Here is a 16443-nt window from a genome sequence, read left to right as displayed (position 1 = left end):
ATTTCACTATTGCACATTAAGCTAAGTTTTCCAAAAATTACCAAAGAGGTCTGTATCATAAACGCTGAAAGACACCGTGATGGGGACATCACAATACACTTTGCAGTTATTACAAGAGGTAGAGCTAGAGAGTAGAAATGTGATCATTGCACAATGTATGAAGATTTCCAAAAATTACCTCAAGGGGTCTGTATCATACAATCTGAAAGAGGACGTGATGGGGACCTCATAATACAATTAGCAGTTCTTACAAGTTGTAGAGATAGAGAGTACAAGTTTCACCATTGCACAATGTTAAAAGGTTTATAAAATTAGCCAAGGGGTCTCTCCCAGACCAGCTGAAAGATGTTGTGATGGGGACATCACAATACACTTAGCAGTTATTATAGGAGGTAAAGATAGAGAGTACAAGTTTCACCATTGCACAATGTGCAAAAGGTTTCAAAAAATTATCATTAAATTATTATTGGGCAGCACGGTGGCTCAGTGGATAGCACTGCAGCCTTGCGGTGCTGGAGTCCTGGGTTCAAATCCCACCAAGGACAACATCTGCAAGAAGTTTGAATGTTCTCCACGTGTTTGCGTAGGTTTCCTCAGGGTACTCTGGTTTCCTCCGACATTCCAAAGACTTACTGATAGGGAAATTAGATTGTGAGCCCCATCGGTTACAGCAATGATAATGTGTACAAACTATAAAGTGCTGCGGAATATGTTAGCGCTATATAGAAATAAAGATTATTATTTATTACTAGACTGTGGCCCGATTCTAATGCATCGGGTATTCTAGAATATGCATGTCCCCGTAGTATATGGACAATGATGATTCCAGAATCAGACTGTGCCCGTAGCTGATTGGTCAAGGCAACCTTTATGACATCATCGTCGCCATGGCAACCATTATGACATCTACGTCGATACTGTGCCCGTCGCTGATTGGTCGAGGTGAATTCGCGGCAGACTGTGCCCGTCGCTGATTGGTTGAGGCCTGGGGGCCTCGACCAATCAGAGACGCGGGATTTCCATTATGACATCATCGTCGCCATGCTGTGCCCGTCGCTGATTGGTTGAGGCCTGGCGGCCTCGACCAATCAGAGACGCGGGATTTCTACGTCGATACTGTGCCCGTCGCTGATTGGTCAAGGCCCAGGCGGCCTCGACCAATCAGCGAATGAATAAACGGGACAGACAGACAGACAGACAGACAGAAAAACCCTTAGACAATTATATATATAGATTATTATCCAAGGGGTCTCTCTGAGACCAGCTGAAAGATGCCATGATGGGGACATCACAATACACGTTGCAGTTATTACAAGAGGTATGGATAGGGAGTAGAAAATTGACAATTGCACAATGTGCAAATATTTCCAAAAATTACCCTATGGGGTCTGTATCATACACACTGAAAGAAGCCATGATGGGGACCTTAAAATACATTTAGCAATTCTTACAAGCTGTAGAGACAGAGAGTACAAGTTTCAACATTTCAAAATGTGCAAAGGTTTCAAAAAATTAGCCAAGGGGTCTCTCCCAGACCAGCTGAAAGATGCTGTGATGGGGACATTACAATACACTTAGCAGTTCTTACAAGCTGTAGAGATAGAGAGTACAATTTTTAACATTGCAAAATGTGCAAAGGTTTTAAAAAATTAGCCAAGCATTTTCCCTTGACAGTCGTGTGCGCCTATCCGTTATGATTCCACCTATAGAACTAAAAACCCGCTCAGACAACACACTCGTGGCAGGGCATGGCAGCACCTCCAAGGCACTTGCTGATGGGACCAGTTGGTTTACATTTTCCCCCATGAGTTGCACCTGGTGTTTGTGGCCCTCCCCTGTCAATAAAAGGTGCACAGCCAGCATTTCATGGTGGACACAATGTCTTTCACATGAGTGTCTTGGGAAACGCATCTGGACATAAACTGTGCCATGTGTGGCAGACTACAAAGAGTCAAATGTTCCGTGTCCTCACCATGAACAACACTAACCATACTGCTCCTCCTTATGATACATAGCCTCCTCCTCCTCTTCAGGCCACCCATGCTGGACAGGCATGAAGTTGGGATTGGAAGTCCCCACTGTAGCTCAGAGCAAAAAATCATGTTCCTCCTCCTCATCCTACTCCTCCTGTTCCTCGTCATCACCCAATGTGGCCTAAGAATCCTGTGTGAGGCTGGGCTGTGTGGTATCAGCCACTGTACAATCTTGTTCAATAGCCACCTGATTGGCATTCAAAGCTTCCTCTTTCAGATTCTGCAGCAAACATTTCAATAGAAAGAGCAGTGGGATGGTTACGCTCATAATAGCGTCATCAGCACTCTCCATCTTGGTGCAGTACTCAAAGTTTTGAAGAACCTCACATAGGTTAGCGATGTACACCCACTTAGCAGTTGTTTTCTGTGGGGGCTGAGTGTTATTCTGAGGGGCATTGAGAAGCTGAAATTCAGAGACTGCCCTCTGCTGCTCACTAAGCCTTGTCAATATATGGAAGGTTGAATTTCAACTTTAGTGCAGGTCACAAATCAATTGCTGACCAGGCATATTATAGTGCTGCAGCCAAGTTTGATTGGCGAAAGCCTGAGATGACTTTCAGAAAGTTGCTCTGACAAGGCGTACCTTGTCAAGAAGGTCAGACAAGTCAGGGTATGTTTTAAAAACTGTTCTACAAACAAGTTCAGCATCTGGGCCATGCATGAAATGTGTACCAGCTTGCCAAGCTTTAAATCCATCAAGTTACGCCCATTATAGCACAACCAGATCTGGTTGGAGGTTCAGCAGGGAGAACCACTGATCTGTCTGTTTTTATATCCCTTTCAACAGCTCCATTGCGTATTGAGCTTTATCACCTAAACAGTTGAGCTTCAGCGGAGTGTGCTGCCATTTTGCCAAGAAAGTACTACAGATTTACCAGCTGGGCAGTGATGGGGAGGCTAGTACCATTGAGGATGAGGAGGAGAAGGAGGAGAGACAGGAACTGGAATATAAGCAGCCTGAAACCCTGATGGAAGTTGGGCCAGCTATTCTTGGTGTATGTAAGATGTGTGATGTCCCAGGCTCTGCCAGGTTAACCCAGTCTGATGTCAGGGAAATGTATCGTTCCTGTCCACAAGAACTTGTCCACATGTCTGTGCTTAGGTGGACCTTCCCTGTGACTGCATTAACCAGAGCATGGCTGGTATTGTGTAACACGTGCTTATGTAACACATGGACGGCACACCGGGAAAAATAGTTGGCTGGGAATTGAGTACCCTGGGGCTGCCACCACCAAGAGGTTGCAGAAAGACTCAGTTCCCACAAGTCAAAATGACAACGTTTCGAGGGCTAGTAATCTGGCAATGTGGGTGTTTAATGTTTGGGCCTGTGGGTGGGTGGCTGGATATTTCTGCTTTCTAGTAAATATCTGGGGCAGGGACAACTGAACGCTGCACTGGGAAAACCAAGTGGACATGGTTAATGACTGTTGTCTGTGTGTAACCGATTGTTGTGAGCAGTGGTTTCACCCTCAGACACAGATTTGGTACCCAGGCGTTTTGCCCACTTACTGGGGTGCTTGGCTGTCATGTGCTTTTGCATGCTGGTTATGCTCAGGTAGGCAGTGTTCTTGCCTTTTCTTAGCTTGGAATATATATACAGTGGGGAAAAAAGTATTTAGTCAGCCACCTATTGAGCAAGTTCTCCCACTTAAAAGATGAGAAAGGCCTGTAATTGACATCATAGGTAGACCACAACTATAAGAGTAAAAATGAGAAAACAAATCCAGAAAATCACCTTGTCTGATTTGGCAAGATTTATTTTGCAAATTATGGTGGAAAATAAGTATTTGGTCATTACTAGGGTTGAGCGACTTTCATTTTTTTAAGATCGAGTAGGGTTTTGGGAAACCCGATTTTGTCCAGAGTCGAGTCGAGTGCAGTCGGCCGATTATCGCTAAAAGTCGGGGATCGACCGAAACACGAAACCCAATGCAAGTCAATGGGGAAGCATAGTCGGCAGTGAGTGGAGGCCAGGAAAACACCTACAGTGCCCATTTTAATGCCAAAAACATCCATTCTTGTTTCTGAAGCTTGCCAATCTTAATTAACTGTATAATAATAGTTGGGCATAGGGAATTGGGGGAAAGTTGTGGGGGGAGTAGGGCTGGCTCAAGTTTTTCGTGGGCCCAGGAAATGCGGACTACGTCACGGCGGTGTTGCAGGGAAAGGTAAGTATTTAAACGTTGCAAGTGCTGTGATCCTGAGCAAGCAGGGGGGGGCCCACTCGTTCGCATTGGCACTGGCACAGGGCCCCTCAAAGTACGGCGGTGTGTTTGCATGGCGGGGGCGCCTCCCACCAGCAGCGACACTTTTGCGTACTCTGAGGGGCCCTGTGCCAGTGACGTCGCCAACGAGTATGCCCCCCCACCTGATGAAGGAACCTGCACTTTCATCTGCACCTTCCTCTTTGTCCCTGTGTAAGGTGGTATAACATGCGGGAAGGGGAACCTTACTTTCAGCAGGGTCAGATTCTGGCTGTGTAGAGTACAAGGGGAATGTAGTGGTCTAGGTCAATGTACCAGCAGACTCATTTAGCAGTGGCTGGGCAATGGGCAGGATGAGGAGGAAACAGATATAGGGCCAAAGAATAAAGTAGGCTAAATGCAGTTCAAAATTGGTAACAGGACTAAACAGGCGGCATTGCTTTGTTCAGTGGAGTAGCAAACCTAAGAGCAGCAGACACTGTTTCAAGGGCCTAACCACACTAGTAGGCCAAATGCAGTTTAATATCTGATAGTATAGGGCGAAAGCCAGAATGTGGAAGCTCAGCTTTGTTCAGTTGAGGACAACACCAGGGAGGGGCAGACACCTTTAGTAGGCCGGAAAAGCCTATTGCATTTTTTAAAATGGTAATTTGGAGCAGAAGGTTGAAGCTCAGCTTTATTTAGTTGAGGACAACACCAGGCAGGGGCACACAGACAGACACCTTTAGTAGGCCGGAAAAGCCTATTGCATTTTTTAAAATGGTAATTTGGAGCAGAAGGTTGAAGCTCAGCTTTATTTAGTTGAGGACAACACCAGGCAGGGGCACACAGACAGACACCTTTAGTAGGCCGGAAAAGCCTATTGCATTTTTTAAAATGGTAATTTGGAGCAGAAGGTTGAAGCTCAGCTTTATTTAGTTGAGGGCAACACCAGGGAGGGGCAGAAGCCGTTAGTAGGCCCTAACCACCATTTTGTTTTTTAAAAACCACTTAATGAGAGCCGGAAGGTTGAAGCTCAGCTTTATTCAGTTGAGGACAACACCAGGCAGGGGCACACAGACAGACACCTTTAGTAGGCCGGAAAAGCCTATTGCATTTTTTAAAATGGTAATTTGGAGCAGAAGGTTGAAGCTCAGCTTTATTTAGTTGAGGACAACACCAGGCAGGGGCACACAGACAGACACCTTTAGTAGGCCGGAAAAGCCTATTGCATTTTTTAAAATGGTAATTTGGAGCAGAAGGTTGAAGCTCAGCTTTATTTAGTTGAGGGCAACACCAGGGAGGGGCAGAAGCCGTTAGTAGGCCCTAACCACCATTTTGTTTTTTAAAAACCACTTAATGAGAGCCGGAAGGTTGAAGCTCAGCTTTATTCAGTTGAGGACAACACCAGGCAGGGGCACACAGACAGACACCTTTAGTAGGCCGGAAAAGCCTATTGCATTTTTTAAAATGGTAATTTGGAGCAGAAGGTTGAAGCTCAGCTTTATTTAGTTGAGGACAACACCAGGCAGGGGCACACAGACAGACACCTTTAGTAGGCCGGAAAAGCCTATTGCATTTTTTAAAATGGTAATTTGGAGCAGAAGGTTGAAGCTCAGCTTTATTTAGTTGAGGGCAACACCAGGGAGGGGCAGAAGCCGTTAGTAGGCCCTAACCACCATTTTGTTTTTTAAAAACCACTTAATGAGAGCCGGAAGGTTGAAGCTCAGCTTTATTCAGTTGAGGACAACACCAGGCAGGGGCACACAGACAGACACCTTTAGTAGGCCGGAAAAGCCTATTGCATTTTTTAAAATGGTAATTTGGAGCAGAAGGTTGAAGCTCAGCTTTATTTAGTTGAGGGCAACACCAGGCAGGGGCACACAGACAGACACCTTTAGTAGGCCGGAAAAGCCTATTGCATTTTTTAAAATGGTAATTTGGAGCAGAAGGTTGAAGCTCAGCTTTATTTAGTTGAGGACAACACCAGGCAGGGGCACACAGACAGACACCTTTAGTAGGCCGGAAAAGCCTATTGCATTTTTTAAAATGGTAATTTGGAGCAGAAGGTTGAAGCTCAGCTTTATTTAGTTGAGGGCAACACCAGGGAGGGGCAGAAGCCGTTAGTAGGCCCTAACCAAAGTTGAAGGCCAAATGCAGTTTAATTTCTGATACTGTAGGCCGAAAGCCAGAAGGTGGAAGCTCTGATTTAGACAGTGGAGGACAATTTGAATTAGGGACTGCAGACAGACTTAGTAGGCTGTCCCCTGTGGACCATGCATCCAACACATTAACCCATTGCGCCGTAATGGACACGTAATCTTCCGTGGCCATGCCTACAGGTCCATGCGTCTGTTGTCAGGTGCACCTTTGTACTCACAGATTGCCAGAGTGCATGGACAATGCGGTCTTCTACATGCTGGTGGAGGGTTGGGATGGCTTTTCTCGCAAAAGAAGTGTCGACTGGTTAGCTTGTAGCGTGGTACAGCGTAGTCCATCATGGCCTTATTAATAGTAAATAAAATATATAACTAGGCTCTATGAACTTTTAAATAGGTTCCAGGGGTACACGGGCAGCATTGGTGTGGTCAGTGGAGGAGTATTGCAAGTAGGGGCTGCAGACAGGCTATCAAAGGCCTAAAATACCAAACAGTAGGCACTCATGGCAGTTTTACATCGGTTACATGGATACACAGGCAGGCACTCCAGGCAGCATTGTGGTCAGTGGAGGAGTATTGCAAGTAGGGGCCGCAGACAGGCTATCAAAGGCCTAAAATAACAAACAGTAGGCAGTCATGGCAGTTTTACATCGGTTACATGGATACACAGGCAGGCAATCCAGGCAGCATTGTGGTCAGTGGAGGAGTATTGCAAGTAGGGGCCGCAGACAGGCTATCAAAGGCCTAAAATAACAAACAGTAGGCAGTCATGGCAGTTTTACATCGGTTACATGGATACACAGGCAGGCACTCCAGGCAGCATTGTGGTCAGTGGAGGAGTATTGCAAGTAGGGGCCGCAGACAGGCTATCAAAGGCCTAAAATAACAAACAATAGGCTCATTGCAGTTTTACAGCGGTTACATGGATAGACGGGCAGGCAGCTTGGTGGTGAGTGGAGGAGTATTTAAAGTAGGGACCGCAGACAGGCTTCAAAGGCCTAACATAAGAAAATGGGCTGGCTGTAGGCACTTTATAATTGGTTCCAGGGGTACACGGGCAGCAGTGGTCTGGCCAGTGGAGGACTAGTGGAAGGAGGGACCGCAGACAGGCTTCAAAGGCCTAACATAAAAAAATGGGCTGGCTGTAGGCACTTTATAATTGGTTCCAGGGGTACACGGGCAGCAGTGGTCTGGCCAGTGGAGGACTAGTGGAAGGAGGGACCGCAGACAGGCTTCAAAGGCCTAACATAAAAAAATGGGCTGGCTGTAGGCACTTTATAATTGGTTCCAGGGGTACACGGGCAGCAGTGGTCTGGCCAGTGGAGGACTAGTGGAAGGAGGGACCGCAGACAGGCTTCAAAGGCCTAACATAAAAAAATGGGCTGGCTGTAGGCACTTTATAATTGGTTCCAGGGGTACACGGGCAGCAGTGGTCTGGTCAGTGGAGGACTAGTGGAAGGAGGGACCGCAGACAGGCTTCAAAGGCCTAACATAAAAAAATGGGCTGGCTGTAGGCACTTTATAATTGGTTCCAGGGGTACACGGGCAGCAGTGGTCTGGTCAGTGGAGGACTAGTGGAAGGAGGGACCGCAGACAGGCTTCAAAGGCCTAACATAAAAAAATGGGCTGGCTGTAGGCACTTTATAATTGGTTCCAGGGGTACACGGGCAGCAGTGGTCTGGCCAGTGGAGGACTAGTGGAAGGAGGGACCGCAGACAGGCTTCAAAGGCCTAACATAAAAAAATGGGCTGGCTGTAGGCACTTTATAATTGGTTCCAGGGGTACACGGGCAGCAGTGGTCTGGCCAGTGGAGGACTAGTGGAAGGAGGGACCGCAGACAGGCTTCAAAGGCCTAACATAAAAAAATGGGCTGGCTGTAGGCACTTTATAATTGGTTCCAGGGGTACACGGGCAGCAGTGGTCTGGCCAGTGGAGGACTAGTGGAAGGAGGGACCGCAGACAGGCTTCAAAGGCCTAACATAAAAAAATGGGCTGGCTGTAGGCACTTTATAATTGGTTCCAGGGGTACACGGGCAGCAGTGGTCTGGCCAGTGGAGGACTAGTGGAAGGAGGGACCGCAGACAGGCTTCAAAGGCCTAACATAAAAAAATGGGCTGGCTGTAGGCACTTTATAATTGGTTCCAGGGGTACACGGGCAGCAGTGGTCTGGCCAGTGGAGGACTAGTGGAAGGAGGGACCGCAGACAGGCTTCAAAGGCCTAACATAAAAAAATGGGCTGGCTGTAGGCACTTTATAATTGGTTCCAGGGGTACACGGGCAGCAGTGGTCTGGTCAGTGGAGGACTAGTGGAAGGAGGGACCGCAGACAGGCTTCAAAGGCCTAACATAAAAAAATGGGCTGGCTGTAGGCACTTTATAATTGGTTCCAGGGGTACACGGGCAGCAGTGGTCTGGTCAGTGGAGGACTAGTGGAAGGAGGGACCGCAGACAGGCTTCAAAGGCCTAAAATAACAAACAATAGGCTCATGGCAGTTTTACAGCGGTTACATGGATACACGGGCAGCTTGGTGGTGAGTGGAGGAGTAGTGCAAGGAGTGTCTGTCCCAGTACTCCCAAAATATAAATAGATGTTAATGTCTCGCAAAACAACCAAAACAAAAAAAAAGGTGGCATACTTAGGTACAGGGGTGGGCTCATCTGCTGAGTTTCTGACATAGTAATTTGGCAGTAACTATTTAATGGTGCCAATATAGGACACAGACACAGACTACTTTAAGTTGCATCATAGATGTCTACAAATGTGTATTGTCAGTGCCAGACATTGAATGATGTCAGCGAATAGACTAAAGATTGGTGGAGCTGTGCGACATAATTTTGCATGTGGTAGAGCACATTTTGAGCTGGGGTAGGGGGGAACTCTCTAGAGGCCGGCGGGACCGCCCCAGGGCCCCTCATGTTACAACGGTGTGTCTGACGTTGGGTGCGCACCACCACCGCCAGAGACACTACATTGTACTATGAGGGACCCAGTAGCAATGCCGTCAACCAAAAGCGAGCACACCCACCTCTTCAGACAAACAGCAGTCTCACGGGTGCTTGCGCCAAGTCGCGATACCACGGCCCCGTGTGGGGAGTTTGGCCATTTAGGGAGGTGTAAACATGTCGTATGCTGTACAATCAGCTGCAGCAAATTAGACATTAGAAAAGTAATTCACAGGCAAGAGCCTTTCATAGGAAAGCTAGGTGTCGGCCGGGCAAGGTGGGGCAAAAGATTTCGAAATCCAGTTGTGGTTCATTTTAATGAATGTTAGATCGTCAACATTTTGGGTAGCCAGACGAGTCCTTTTTTCGGTTAATATTGAACCTGCAGCACTGAATACTCTTTCTGATAGGACACTTGCTGCCGGGCAAGCAAGCTCCTGCAATGCATATTATGCCAATTCTGGCCAGGTGTCTAATTTGGAGGCCCAGTAATCAAATGGGAATGACGGTTGAGGGAGAACATCGATAAGGGATGAAAAATAGTTAGTAACCATACTGGACAAATGTTGTCTCCTGTCACTTTCAATTGATGCAGCAGTACCTGTCCTGTCTGCGGTCATAGCAAAATCACTCCACAACCTGGTCAGAAAACCCCTCTGTCCAACGCCACTTCTGATGTGTGCACCCCTAACACTCCTAGTCTGCTGCCCCCTGGAGCTCGTGTGAGAACGATCACGTGCGCTGTGTGCTGGGAATGCCTGAAGCAAACGGTCAACAAGAGTTGATTGTTTGGTTGCTAATATTAGTTCCAAGTTCTCATGTGGCATAATATTTTGCAATTTGCCTTTATAGCGTGGATCAAGGAGGCAGGCCAACCAGTAATCGTCATCGTTCATCATTTTTGTAATGCGTGTGTCCCTTTTTAGGATACGTAAGGCATAATCCGCCATGTGGGCCAAAGTTCCAGTTGTAAAATCTCCGGTTGTGATTGGTTGAGGGGCAGTTGCAGGCAAATCTACGTCACTTGTGTCCCTCAAAAAACCAGAACCCGGCCGTGACACGCAACCAATTTCCTGTGCCCCCGGGAAAGGTTCGGCATTAAAAATATACTCATCCCCATCATCCTCCTCGTCCTCCACCTCCTCTTCGCCCGCTACCTCGTCCTGTACACTGCCCTGACCAGACAATGGCTGACTGTCATCAAGGCTTTCCTCTTCCTCTGGTGCAGACGCCTGCTCCTTTATGTGCGTCAAACTTTGCATCAGCAGACGCATTAGGGGGATGCTCATGCTTATTACGGCGTTGTCTGCACTAACCAGCCGTGTGCATTCCTCAAAACACTGAAGGACTTGACACATGTCTTGTATCTTCGACCACTGCACACCTGACAACTCCATGTCTGCCATCCTACTGCCTGCCCGTGTATCCTCCCACAAATAAATAACAGCACGCCTCTGTTCGCACAGTCTCTGAAGCATGTGCAGTGTTGAGTTCCACCTTGTTGCAACGTCTATGATTAGGCGATGCTGGGGAAGGTTCAAAGACCGCTGATAGGTCTGCATACGGCTGGCGTGTACAGGCGAACGTCGGATATGTGAGCAAAGTGCACGCACTTTGAGGAGCAGGTCGGAGAACCCAGGATAAGTTTTCAATAAGCACTGCACCACCAGGTTTAAGGTGTGAGCCAGGCAAGGAATGTGTTTCAGTTGGGAAAGGGAGATGGCAGCCATGAAATTCCTTCCGTTATCACTCACTACTTTGCCTGCCTCAAGATCTACTGTGCCCAGCCACGACTGCGTTTCTTGTTGCAAGAACTCGGACAGAACTTCCGCGGTGTGTCTGTTGTCGCCCAAGCACTTCATAGCCAATACAGCCTGCTGACGCTTGGCAGTAGCTGGCCCATAATGGGACAACTGGTGTGCAACAGTGTCATCTGCCGATGGAGTGGTTGGCAGACTGCGTTCTGTGGAAGAGCTGTAGCTTCTGCAGGAGGACGAGGAGGAGGAGGAGGAGGGGGTGCGAACGCCTACAGCCAACTGTTTCCTAGACCGTGGGCTAGGCTCAACTGTCCCTAAATTGATGTCGCCTGTGGACCCTGCATCCACCACATTCACCCAGTGTGCCGTGATGGACACATAACGTCCCTGGCCATGCCTACTGGTCCATGCATCTGTAGTCAGGTGCACCTTTGTACTCACAGATTGCCTGAGTGCATGGACGATGCGCTGTTTAACATGCTGGTGCAGGGCTGGGATGGCTTTTCTGGAAAAAAAGTGTCGACTGGGTAGCTCGTATCGTGGTTCAGCGTACTCCATCAGGGCTTTGAAAGCTTCGCTTTCAACTAACCGGTAGGGCATCATCTCTAACGAGATTAGTCTAGCTATGTGGGCGTTAAAACCCTGTGTACGCGGATGCGAGGATAAGTACTTCCTTTTTCTAACCAGAGTCTCATGTAGGGTGAGCTGGACTGGAGAGCTGGAGATCGTGGAACTTTCGGGTGTGCCGGTGTACATGGCAGACTGAGAGACGGTTGGAGACGGTATTGTTTCCGCCGGTGCCCTAGATGCAATATTTCCTCCTACAAAACTGGTGGTTCCCTGACCCTGACTGCTTTTGGCTGGCAAAGAAACCTGCACAGATACTGCCGGTGGTGCAGAAAATGGTGGCCTTACAGTGACGGAAGGGATGTTGCGTTGCTGACTAGCTTCATTGGCCGAGGGTGCTACAACCTTGAGGGACGTTTGGTAGTTAGTCCAGGCTTGAAAATGCATGGTGGTTAAGTGTCTATGCATGCAACTAGTATTTAGACTTTTCAGATTCTGACCTCTGCTTAAGCTAGTTGAACATTTTTGACAAATGACTTTGCGCTGATCTGTTGGATGTTGTTTAAAAAAATGCCAGACTGCACTCTTCCTAGACTCGGATCCCTTTTCAGGGATTGCAGACTGAGCTTTAACCGGATGGCAACGCTGTGCTCCAACAGGTTTTGGCTTTGACACGCGTTTTGGGCCAGATACGGGCCCGGCAGATGGAACCTGTTGCGATGTTGATGCCTGCTGCGGCCCCTCCTCCACCTCCGCTTCTGAACTACTGCCGCCTGCACCCTGTTCCCCCAATGGCTGCCAATCGGGGTCAATAACTGGGTCATCTATTACCTCCTCTTCGAGCTCGTGTGCAACTTCGTCTGTGTCACTGTGTCGGTCGGTGGTATAGCGTTCGTGGCGGGGCAACATAGTCTCATCAGGGTCTGATTGTGGATCTGTACCCTGAGAGGGCAATGTGGTGGTCTGAGTCAAAGGAGCAGCATAGTACTCTGGCTGTGGCTGTGCATCAGTGCACTCCATGTCAGAATATACTTGCAATGGGCATGGCCTGTTAAATGTTTCACTTTCTAAGCCAGGGACGGTATGTGTAAAGAGCTCCATGGAGTGACCCGTTGTGTCGCCTGCTGCATCCTTCTCTCTTGTTGTAGTTTTTGCTGAGGAGGACAAGGAAGCGACTTGTCCCTGACCGTGAACATCCACAAGCGACACGCTGCTTTTACATTTACCAGTTTCGTAAGAGGAGGCAAAAGAGCTAGAGGCTGAGTCTGCAATGTAAGCCAAAACTTGCTGTTGCTGCTCCGCCTTTAAAAGCGGTTTTCCTACTCCCAGAAAAGAGAGCGTTCGAGGCCTTGTGTAGCCTGACGACGAAACTGGCTCCACAGCTCCAGACTTAGGTGGAATATTTTTATCCCCACGACCACCTGATGCTCCACTACCACTACCATCATTACCAGCTGACAATGAACGCCCACGACGACCTCTTGCACCAGACTTCCTCATTGTTTTAAAATCTTAACCAAAGTAACTTTATTTGTTGCTGTCAAACAACTTACACGGTGAGCTATAACTTCAGTATGATTTCAATATCCCTTAACAGGTTGGTGAGACCACAAGGAAAATCAGGCACAATGTTACACACTCTGTTTTCTGTGGCACAAAATCACAGAGATGACACACACGCAGGACTGTCACTCAAGCACTAATGTCAATATTAATCTCCCACCTAATTTATTTATTTTTTTTCTCAGGGAGACTTTAGAAACCAAATAATATTAAAAAAAAAAAAAAAAAAGGCTTTCTATGGCCCACAATTAGAGAGAGAGAGGTGGCACACCCAGGAGTCAAGACTGGCACACAAGCTGAAAGGGCAATATTACTCTCCCACTGTTTTTTTATGTATTTTTTGTTTTTTAAGGGAGACTTTAGAAACCCAATAATATTTAAAAAAAAAAATAAATAGGCTTTCTATGGCCCACTGAATGAGAGGGAGAGAGGTGGCACACCCAGGAGTCAAGACTGGCACACAAGCTGAAAGGGCAATATTACTCTCCCACTGTTTTTTTATGTATTTTTTGTTTTTTAAGGGAGACTTTAGAAACCCAATAATATTTAAAAAAAAAAATAAATAGGCTTTCTATGGCCCACTAAATGAGAGGGAGAGAGGTGGCACACCCAGGAGTCAAGACTGGCACACAAGCTGAAAGGGCAATATTACTCTCCCACTGTTTTTTTATGTATTTTATGTTTTTTAAGGGAGACTTTAGAAACCCAATAATATTTAAAAAAAAAAAATAAATAGGCTTTCTATGGCCCACTGAATGAGAGGGAGAGAGGTGGCACACCCAGGAGTCAAGACTGGCACACAAGCTGAAAGGGCAATATTACTCTCCCACTGTTTTTTTATGTTTTTTTTTTTTTTTTCAGGGAGACTTTAGAAACCAAATAATATTAAAAAAACCAAAAAAAAAAATAGCCTTTCTATGGCCCACTGAATGAGAGAGAGAGGTGGCACACCCAGGAGTCAAGACTGGCACACAAGCTGAAAGGGCAATATTACTCTCCCACTGTTTTTTTATGTATTTTTTGTTTTTTAAGGGAGACTTTAGAAACCCAATAATATTTAAAAAAAAAAATAAATAGGCTTTCTATGGCCCACTGAATGAGAGGGAGAGAGGTGGCACACCCAGGAGTCAAGACTGGCACACAAGCTGAAAGGGCAATATTACTCTCCCACTGTTTTTTTATGTATTTTTTGTTTTTTAAGGGAGACTTTAGAAACCCAATAATATTTAAAAAAAAAAATAAATAGGCTTTCTATGGCCCACTGAATGAGAGGGAGAGAGGTGGCACACCCAGGAGTCAAGACTGGCACACAAGCTGAAAGGGCAATATTACTCTCCCACTGTTTTTTTATGTATTTTTTGTTTTTTAAGGGAGACTTTAGAAACCCAATAATATTTAAAAAAAAAAATAAATAGGCTTTCTATGGCCCACTGAATGAGAGGGAGAGAGGTGGCACACCCAGGAGTCAAGACTGGCACACAAGCTGAAAGGGCAATATTACTCTCCCACTGTTTTTTTATGTATTTTTTGTTTTTTAAGGGAGACTTTAGAAACCCAATAATATTTTAAAAAAAAAATAAATAGGCTTTCTATGGCCCACTGAATGAGAGGGAGAGAGGTGGCACACCCAGGAGTCAAGACTGGCACACAAGCTGAAAGGGCAATATTACTCTCCCACTGTTTTTTTATGTATTTTTTGTTTTTTAAGGGAGACTTTAGAAACCCAATAATATTTTTTTAAAAAAAATAAATAGGCTTTCTATGGCCCACTGAATGAGAGGGAGAGAGGTGGCACACCCAGGAGTCAAGACTGGCACACAAGCTGAAAGGGCAATATTACTCTCCCACTGTTTTTTTATGTTTTTTTTGTTTTTTTCAGGGAGACTTTAGAAACCAAATAATATTAAAAAAACCAAAAAAAAAAAATAGCCTTTCTATGGCCCACTGAATGAGAGAGAGAGGTGGCACACCCAGGAGTCAAGACTGGCACACAAGCTGAAAGGGCAATATTACTCTCCCACTGTTTTTTTAGGTTTTTTTTTTTTTTTTCAGGGAGACTTTAGAAACCAAATAATATTAAAAAAAAAAATAAAATAAATAGGCTTGCTATAGCCCACTGAATGAGAGATAGCACACACAGCAGTGACACACAAGCCCTGACTGAGGCCAATATTTTTCTCCCACTGATTGATGTAGTGTTTTTGTGTTGAGGTAGAATTTAGAACACAAATCACGGAAAAAATAAATAGGCTTTCTATGGCCCACTCAGTAAGAGATGGCACACACAGGGATGGCACTGTAGCAGAAATGCCAATCTTAATCTCCCACAAAAAAAACAAAAAAAAAACAGGGACTGTCCTACAATTACTATCTCCCTGCAGTAATCTAAGCCAGGTATGGCAGGCAGCAATAGGAGTGGACTGATGCACAAATTAAATAAAAAGTGTGGACAAACAAAAAAGATAGCTGTGCAGAAAGGAAGGAACAAGAGGATATGTGCTTTGAAAAAAGCAGTTGGTTTGCACAGTGGCGTACACACAGCAATACAGCTATCACGGAGCCTTCTAGGGCAGCCCAATGAGCTACAGCGCTGAGGGGAAAAAAAAAAAAAAATAGCTTCCACAGTCCCTGCACACCGAAGGTGGTGTTGGACAGTGCAAATCGCTGCAGCACAAGCGGTTTGGTGGTTAGTGGACCCTGCCTAACGCTCTCCCTGCTTCTGACGAAGCGGCAGCAACCTGTCCCTAAGCTCAGATCAGCAGCAGTAAGATGGCGGTCGGCGGGAACGCCCCTTTATAGCCCCTGTGACGCCGCAGACAGCAAGCCAATCACTGCAATGCCCTTCTCTAAGATGGTGGGGACCAGGATCTATGTCATCACGCTGCCCACACTCTGCGTTCACCTTCATTGGCTGAGAAATGGCGCTTTTCGCGTCATTGAAACGCGACTTTGGCGCGAAAGTCGCGTACCGCATGGCCGACAAGCACAGGGGTCGGATCGGGTTTCATGAGACGCCGACTTAGCCAAAAGTCGGCGACTTTTGAAAATGATCGACCCGTTTCGCTCAACCCTAGTCATTACCAAAAGTTCATCTCAATATTTTGGTATATATCTTTTTTTGGCAATGACAGAGGTCAAACGTTTTCTGTAAGTCTTCACAAGGTTGGCACACACTGTTGGGGGGTATGTTGGCCCATTCCTCCATGCAGATCTCCTCTAGAGCAGTGATGTTTTAGACC

This window comes from Ranitomeya variabilis, chromosome 6 (genome assembly GCF_051348905.1).
Source record: "Ranitomeya variabilis isolate aRanVar5 chromosome 6, aRanVar5.hap1, whole genome shotgun sequence".
Classification (NCBI taxonomy): domain Eukaryota; kingdom Metazoa; phylum Chordata; class Amphibia; order Anura; family Dendrobatidae; genus Ranitomeya; species Ranitomeya variabilis.
The sequence above is the reverse complement of the archived record's forward strand: the minus strand, read 5'-3'. Positions refer to the sequence as shown.